The sequence below is a fragment of the Vombatus ursinus genome, unplaced genomic scaffold, assembly GCF_900497805.2.
Source record: "Vombatus ursinus unplaced genomic scaffold, bare-nosed wombat genome assembly UNPS02014825.1, whole genome shotgun sequence".
NCBI classification, from domain to species: domain Eukaryota; kingdom Metazoa; phylum Chordata; class Mammalia; order Diprotodontia; family Vombatidae; genus Vombatus; species Vombatus ursinus.
In genome coordinates, this window is record NW_020954603.1 from 4,822,478 (window position 1) to 4,831,409 (window position 8,932).

At 37.6% G+C, this 8,932-nt stretch overlaps 1 long non-coding RNA gene across 2 annotated transcripts in view; it reads left to right on the forward strand.

The window, feature by feature from the left end:
• The window catches only part of LOC114024924, a 34,950-nt gene extending 26,248 nt beyond the window's left edge, over positions 1 to 8,702 (forward strand). For both annotated transcript variants that reach the window (XR_003566968.1, XR_003566969.1), the window contains exons 3-4: positions 2,802 to 2,862; positions 8,506 to 8,702. This is a non-coding gene — a long non-coding RNA (uncharacterized LOC114024924). The remainder of the gene's footprint in view (positions 1 to 2,801; positions 2,863 to 8,505) is intronic.
• Positions 8,703 to 8,932: the final 230 nt, after the last annotated feature.

Genomic DNA, 8,932 nt, shown 5'->3' on the forward strand with positions numbered 1-8,932 from the left:
GAAAGAAAGAAAGAAAGAAAGAAAGAAAGAAAGAAAGAAAGAAAGAAGGAAGGAAGGAAGGAAGGAAGGAAGGAAGGAAGGAAGAAAAAAGGAAGGAAGAGAGAAAGAAAGAAAGAAAGAAAAGAAGGAAAGAAAGAGGTGACAGTAACACTGAAGACATAATCCCAGAAGAAGACAATGACTCCAAAACATCCATAAGTAAAACCTCAAAGAAAAAAACAGCTTATACACAAGCTCAACTAGAATTTCTAGAAGAAATGAAGCAAAAGGTTTTTGTTTGTTTGTTTCTTTTTTTTAAGAATTAAAAATTATTTTGAAAACCAAACAAGAATGTTATGGAAGAAAGATTCAGGAAGAGAATGAACAGTTTAGAACAACAGGTATAAAACCTTATTTAAAAAATAACTCCCTGAAAATTAGAATAGACCAAATAGAAACTAATTACATGAGACAAGAAGAAATATTAAAACAAAGCCAAAAGGCTGAAAAAATAGGAAAAAAATGCAAGGTGTCTCAGAGCAAAAACAACTGTCCTAGAAAACAGACTGAAGAAAGATCATTTAAGAAATATTAGACAACCTGAAAGAAATGACCAAAAAAGAGCCTAGACATCATATTTCTTTTTTTTTTTTAAGGCAATCAGGGTTAAGTGACTTGCCCAGGGTCACACAACTAGTAAGTGTCAAGTGTTTGGTCTGAGGTCGGATTTGAACTCAGGTCCTCCTGACTTCAGGGCCAGTGCTGTATCCACTGCATTACCTAGCTACTCCCTAGATATCATATTTCAAGAAATCATAAAACTACCCAGATCTCTTAGAACCAGATGGCAAAGTAGAAATAGAAAGAATCTACTAGCCATCTCCTGAAGAAAAACCCAAAATGAAAACTTCCAGGAATATAATAACCAAAATCCAGAGCCTCAAGGTCAAAGAAAAAAATACCACAAGGACCCAGAAAGAGAGAATTTAAGTACAAAGGAGTTACATGTTGGTATCATACTCAATTTAGCAGCCACCACTATAAAGGAGCAGAGAGCTGGGAATATGATATTCCTAGTCAGGTTTACGATCAATAATAACTTACCCAGCAAAAACTCCATTACCCCTCACATAGGAGGGAAAATTAACTTTTAGTGAAATAGAGGACTTTCAAGTTTTTCTAATGAAAAGATCAAAGCTGAGCAGAAACTTTGAAATATAAACATAGGAGTTAAGAGAAACATAAAGGTAGACATGAGCAAACAATCATGAGGGACTGGATAAGGATAAACTGTTTACATTCTAATATAAGAAGATGATACATGTATCCCTTAAGATGTCTATCATCATTAGGGGTCAGAGGGAGTGTCTAATTAGACAGAGGGCCTGGGAGTGGTTCTGTTATGCTTAAAAGAAGGATGGAAAGGAAGGGAAAGAGGAATACACTGACGGTAAAGGCTAAAAGGATAGGAAGGATGATGGAAATTATCTCACATAATTGGGATACACAAATAAAAGTCTGTATAAGAAGGAAGGGGTTGTAGAATGAGCAACATTTGAGCCTCACTTTTATCTAAACTAGTCAAAAGAGGGAAGAATATACATACAGAGTGGAGTATAGAAATACTTTTCATGTAGGGAAACAGCAGGTAAGGGGAGGAGGAAAAAAGACGAATTAGAGAGAAAGTAGATTAAGAGAGTGATTAGACAAGCAAAACTAAGTAAGGAGAGTGCAATTGAAATTATAAGAATCTGTTATTGGGCTCTGAGTAAGGGAAATAGAAGAGGGGCAGGGGAAGAGAAGCACATTACACCAAATCTACAGCATTAGTGCTAAGCTTACTCCTTATCTTTCATCGCCCTCTTTTTCTTTATGAAGAATGGGTATGAAACAAAGAGAAGGAAAAGTATAAGAAAATAAGATGGAGAGATATACACAATTAACAATGATAACTATGACTGGGAGTATCATGAACTCACTCATAAAATGGAAGAGCACAGAAATATGTATTAGAACACAGAATACAACAATATATTCTACACAAGAATGAAACAGAAAGCTGCACACATAGTAAAACAAAAGGTGGGAGTAAAATCAATTACATTTTAGCTGAAGCAAAAAAAGGCAAATTAGCAAAGTTGACTTAAAAAAAAGGAAAATGACAGATTCTAGAGGCTTTAAGAAAAACAGGCACATTGTCTAGGGTCACAAAGCTGGAAAATGTCTGAGGTCGATTTTGAATTCATTCTTTCTGATTGCAAGTCCAACATTCTATCCATAGCACTGCCTCAGTACTGCCTAGTATTTTGGTTCATTACCACCATTGAAGTAAATACCCTGTACTCTGGATTATACCATTGTACTAACAATGCTAGATTCTGTATATGCTGGTAAGTAAATGTATTAGAGACTTCTGGAGGAGAAAGCTTCGTATCAACTATACCACAGTAGTAAATACAATAATACTTATTTCTGAAAGATTAAGTCTGACTGACTAATTGATAGACCAAAAAAAAAAAAAAAAAACATGAGGGAAAGCACTTTGCTGGGGCTTATGAACTATAGCATAGGAAAAGACAACCCCCTAATCCTTCAGAGCTTTCCCAGCCTTTCTCTGGGAACCCAACCTGCCAGTTTTAGTGCAAGTAGGGAGAATAGCTCCAAAACAATGCCAAGCTTGGCTCCTGACTTTTGGCATCATCGTGAAAGATAATAGTCATGGCTGGCCAGTTTCTAGCACTCCACCACACAGAATAGCTTCCCCTTACCTCTCATCAAATGCTGTCCAGTGGCCTGGCTTCATCAACGTTTTCATTTTCTAGGTGGAGCTTCAGGATCTTGCTCACAGATTGTTAAAATTGAGTAAGAAGATGAGAGTCACAGGTAGGTCAAGGTGCTATGAAGAAACATGTGCTAAAAAAGAAAGTTATCTATCAGTAGAATAGCTAGTTTGGGAGGAAGCTGGTTTCTTTGAATTGAATATCAAGTAAAGTTAAAAGACTACTTGTTAGGTATGTTATAGAGGGAATTCTTTTCAGGTATAGCATGGGATAGATGAACAATGAGCCAATTTAGATACCTAAAATCTTATGATACTACAAAGAGCCCTTGTATCAAAGTAATGCGTATTATGTGTTTGAAGATGTCAAAGTGATAAAAAAAGTCAGTTATTATTAATCCCTCTTCCCAAATGACTGCTTTTTAAGACTTTAATGATAGTCTCAATGGACCCTGCCTCTGTCTAACTGTGTCTGGAGTATATTGTTCAGTTCTGGGCACTGCCATTTGACATTGATCAGCTAGAGATCCAAAGGAGGCCAACTAGAATGGTGTAGGGTTTTGAGTCTATGCCATTATGAGGTTGAAGGAACTGGGAATGTTTAGTCTGGAGAAGAGCCCAGGGAGAGAATGTGCACCAGGGGAAGAGTAGGTCTCAGACTCATACAAAGGGCACACCCAGATCCATACTGGGACACTGAAACAAAAATGGGTGCCAAATGGCAACTTTGTCACTTGCTACCCAGTCCCAGGTCCCAGATCCAGGGTAGAGTGAAAAGGAGACCCGTACAAGGGGACCTACTTCTCAAGTAGGGAAGTTCTAGGTGGTTCTAGGTGGAGATTCTAGAAGGAAGTTCAGAAAGCAGCATCAACAGTAGTGATGTGGCTCAGACCTCAGGCAGAAAGCAGGGTCTCTTTTCCAATGTGTAGCTTAGCCTGCAGAGGAATAATCAGGGTGGGAATCCCAGACCAAAGGGGAGCCTACAATTCTGCTGCTCTGAGCCAACAGAGCTTTCCAGCTGGCTGATGGGCAGAAGCCAGCAGCAGTCTACTCTTGCTCAGACCCAAACTCAGGTTAGAAACTTGTAGAGCTCAGACTGGGGTGGAGGTGAGACATTAGAAAAAGCAATAAGTAGATGTAACTGTAGATCATTTTGGGAGCACTGAAAGCTTGCAGGTCCCCAGACTGTCCCCGATATCCTGGAGTAACACAACATTCAATTCTCCCAAGGAAACAGCAACAGTACCAACCCAGACTTTCCCTCTAGAAGTTCTACAGGAGCTCAACATCAAGTCCAAAATCAGGAAGTAGACTGGAAGAATGGGAAAAAGCACCACAATGAGCTATTATGGTGGCAGGGATCCTCAAGACACAAATGCAGAAGACAGTAACTCCAAAACACCTACAGGCATTGCCACAGAGAAAAACATAGCTTGGACACAAACTCAGTTAGAATTCCTGGAAAAAATTAAGCAAAAGTTTTTTAAAAGGGTTTAAAAACATTTTTTATAAAAGAAATGAAAATGTTCAAGGAAAAATTGGAAAAGAAATGAGAGCTATGAAAGAAAGAATTGGAAAGAGGATTATTTGCTTGGCACAGGAGGAATAAAACCTTGCTTAAGCAAAAAATGCCCTAAAAATTCAGATGGACCAAACAGAAATCAATGACTCCAGGAGGCAACAGGAAATACCAAAACAAGGTTCAAAAGTTGAAAAACAAAAAGAAAAGAAAGTATCTCAGCAAAATCAAGGAGGAAAACAAATCATGAGGGGAAATTTAAGAATCATTAGACTAGCTGAACACTATAACCAGAGTTATAGATATCCTATTTCAAGAAATGCTAAGAGAAAACTGTCTAGATCTTTCAGAACAAGAGGGCAAAGTGGAAATACAAAGAATTCACCAGTAAATTCCTGAAAGACAGCCCCAAATAAAAACTCTCAGGAAGTTCCATAGCCAAAATACACAGTGTCCAGGTCAAAGAAAAGATACTGCAAAACAGCCAGAAAGAAAGAATTCAAGTACCAAGAAGCCAGAGTAAGGATCACACATAATTTAGCAGCCACCACTATAAAGAAGCGGACAACTCGAACTATGATATTCCAGAAGGCAAAGGATATGGGCTTACAGCCAAGAATAACTTACCCAGCAAAACTGAGTATAATGCGTCAGAGGGGAAAATGGACCTTTAATGAAATAGAGGAATCCCAAGCATTGCTGATGAAAAGACCAGAGCTGCAGAGAAACTTGAAAATACAAACATAGAAGTGAAGAGAGACATAAAAAGGTGGACACGAGTGAGCAAAGATAAAGAGCTAAACAAGAATAAACGGCTTACATTCAAATAGGTGAGATGATACACGTGTGCCCTCTGAACCTTATCATCATAAGGCTTCATGGAGGGAGTCCAACTAGACAAGGCCTGAGAGTGGTTCTGTTGTGTCTTGATGATCTTAAGAAAAGAATGGAAAGAGAAGAAGAAGAATACACATGGCATGGGGAAGGAGGGAAAGGAAGGGCAGGTGAAATAATTTTGCATAATCGGGGTACACAAGTAGACATCTATAAAACAAGGAGGTGAGGTGGGGGGAGCAGCTGACACTTGAACCTCGCCCTTATCTGAACTGGTCAAAAGAAGGAAGAATATTATATACAACTGTGTGTGTACAGAAATATATTTAACTCAGCAATGAAATAAGTGAAAAAGGGGAGAAGGGGGTAGGGAGAACTAAAGTAGATTAAGGGAGAGATTAATCCTGAGCAAAACAAACACTAAGGATATATAAAAATATTTATAGTTCCTTTTGAGATGGCAAAGAATAGGAATTAGAGGGGGTGCCCATCAACTGGGGAATGGATGAACAAGTTATGACATATAAATGTGATGGAAAGCTATTATGCTGAATTCTAATCAGAGTAATGATTAACTGGAATTCCAGAGGTCTAATGATGAAAAATGCTACATACCTCCTGATAGAGAGGTGAAAGACTCAGAATGCAGAAAGAGATAAATTTTTTAAAAAAATATGGCCAGTGTAGACATTTATTTTGATTGACTATACATGGGTGTAGCAGATTTTGTTTTTCATGTGTTCTCAATATGGGGAGGCACAGTAAAAAGGCTAATATTTGAAAATAAAATAAAATTTAATTTTTTTAAAAGGCTATCACGTGGGGGCAGCTAGGTTGGTGCAATGGATAGAGCACCAGCCCTGGAGTCAGGATGACCTGAGTTCAAATCCAACCTCAGACATTCACTAGCTGTGTGGCTCTGGGCAAGTTGCTTAACCCTGATTGCCTCCCTTCCCCACCTTACCCATCCAATTCAGCTCAGCCCCAGTGGGCAGAACTAGAATGCATGGAAGTTGCAAAAAAGCTCATTTAGACTACTTAAAGGAGGAAACTTTCCAGTAAATTAGAACCAACTAAAGGTGTGACGAACTGCCTTGGAAGTAATGACTTCTCCCTCACTGGAAGTCTTCAAGCAGAATCTGAATGATCACTTGCGGGGTAAATTGTAATGAAGATTCTCTTTCAGACAGGAGCTGAACTAGAAATGGCCATGAAGGTCTAGTCTAACTCATTATCATCTATATCTCACTCACTGTATATAGGCGTCTTCCAGGGCTCTGTCCCAAGTCTTCATATCTTCTCACTCCAGGCTTTCTTGTGACCTCATCATTTTCCATGAGTTCAATTATCACCTTTATGCAGATGACTCACAAGTCTATATATCCACCCCTCATCTCTTTCCTTAGATCTAGTTCTACATCACCAGCTACCTGTTGGATACCTCCACCTGGATGTCTCCATTGCTGTCTCAAACTCAAAACATCAAAAGTGGCCCTCATTATCTTCCCTCCTAAACCCATTCCTCCTAATTTCCCTATTTCTATCAAGAATACCATGATTGAGTATCGATTGCAATCCCAAGGGATCAGAGGCTCTTCCTTGGTAAGGATCACAGTGCAGGCAAAAACAACAGTGACCACACCAGATCATTCCACCTTAGAGGCATCAAAAACTTCCAAACTCCTAGAACTAGCTCTGAAAACAGCAGTGCAAAAAAGCCTAAAGCTTAAGATGGAGTGTGCCCCCCACCCACTTGGAACAGAGCTCAACATTGACATAAAGTTCCAAATCAAGAAATAGAGTATGGATATTAGCAAACAACAGGAAAGAACCTGACCATAAAAAACTACTATAGTGATGGGGAAGATCAAGACACAAATGCAAAAGAAGACAATAAAGTCAAAAGAGCTACAAGCAAAGTCTCAAAGAAAAATGTGAATTGGACACAAGCCCACCAAGCATTTCTGGAAGAGCTAAAACTGATTTTCAAACTCAAATAAGAGTGTTAGAGTCAAAAATAGGTAAATAAATGAAAATAAAGGAAGAAAACCATAAAAAAAATCTCTTGGTAAAAAAGGCACCAAAAATACTGAAGAAAATAACACCTTAAAAATAGAATTGACCAAATGGAAAAAGAGATACAAAAATTTGCTGATGAAAATAACTACTAAAAAAACACAACTCCTTAAAAAGCAGAATAGGCCAAATGGAAAAGGAGGTACAAAAGCTCACTGAAGAAAATAATTTCTTAAAAATTAGAATTGGACAAGTAGAAGACAATGACTTCATGAAACATCAAGAAATAATAAAGTCAAAAGAATGAAAAAAATAGAAGAAAATGTGAAATATCTCTTTGGAAAAAAGCAAAACAACTGACTTGGAAAGTATATTGAAGAGAGATAATTTAAGAATTATTGGATTATCTGAAAGTCATGATCAAAGTAAGAGCCTAGACATCATACTTCAAAAAATTAACAAGAAAAACTGCCCCAATATTCTAGAACCAGAGGGTAAAATAGAAATTGAAAGAGAACCCAAAATGAAAATTCCCAGGAATATTATAGCCAAATTCTAGAGTTCCCAGAACAAAGAGAAATATTTCAAACAGCAAGAAGGAAACATTTCAAATATTATGGAGCCATAGTCAGGATCACACAAGATTTAGCTGCTTTCATGTTATAGGAGCAGAGGGCTTGAGATATGATATCCCAGAAGGTAGACAATCATAGGGGAGCACAAGGGATCACAACCAAGAATAACCTACCCAGCAAAACTGAGTTTAATCCTTCAAGGGATTAAACAGATACTTAATAAAATAGAAGACTTTCAAGTATTCCTGATGATAAGACCAGAACTGAATGGAAAATTTGACTTTCAAAATACAAGACTCAAGAGAAGCACAAAAAGAAAAATCTGGGAAGACTTATATGAATTCATGCAAAGTAAAATGAGCAGAACCAGGAGAACATTTTACCCTAATAGTAATATTGTAAGGGTGATCAACTGTGAAAGACTTAGCTACTTTGATCAAGATAATGATCTAAGACAATTCCAAAGAGCCCATGATTTAAAATGTTATCCACCTCCAGAGAGAAAATTGATGAGCTCTGAGAGCAGATTTAGGCATGCTTTTTAAAGCTTCCTTTATTTTTACTGTTTTATTTTTGTTTGTGTTTTCTTTTGCAACATGGCTAATATGGAAATGTTTGGCATGTCATCGCATGTATAACTGAAATCAAAGGGCTTGTTTTCTCAAGGAGGGAAAGAGAGAATTTAGAACTTAAAATTTTTAAAAATGATTTTTAAAAGTTCTTTTGCACATGATTGGGAAATATTTAATGAAATAAATAAAAAATAATTTTCAAAAAAGAACATTTAGTCATCCATTTTCCAGCTGGCTGCCCTCCTTTGGACTTCTTTAGGATCCCAGGCATCTCACCATCCTGCAAGATCACACCAGTCCTGGTATTCACACCTCATCAACACTCTCTGCCCCTGAAACCCTTTGGATTGAAGAGTGGAACAAAGGGCATGTAACATCAACAACAAAGTATAAAGAATCTGGCAATAAAACAAAATAAAAATCCAAAAGTTCATCAGTAATTATGTGGGCACTCTGGGGTATCTGCTAAGCTTCCTGGGTCCCTTTCAAGTTCTCAGAGCAACTTTCTGTCACTAACTCCTTGTGTGGATAGTGTTGTTTTCTTATATTAGTTTTGGGACTGTGTCTGAATCATCCAATTAAATATTATAGCTTATTTTGTTCTCATCCCAGTGATTCCCTCCATGCATTTCTTACCTACTTTATTTTAAGGTCATTT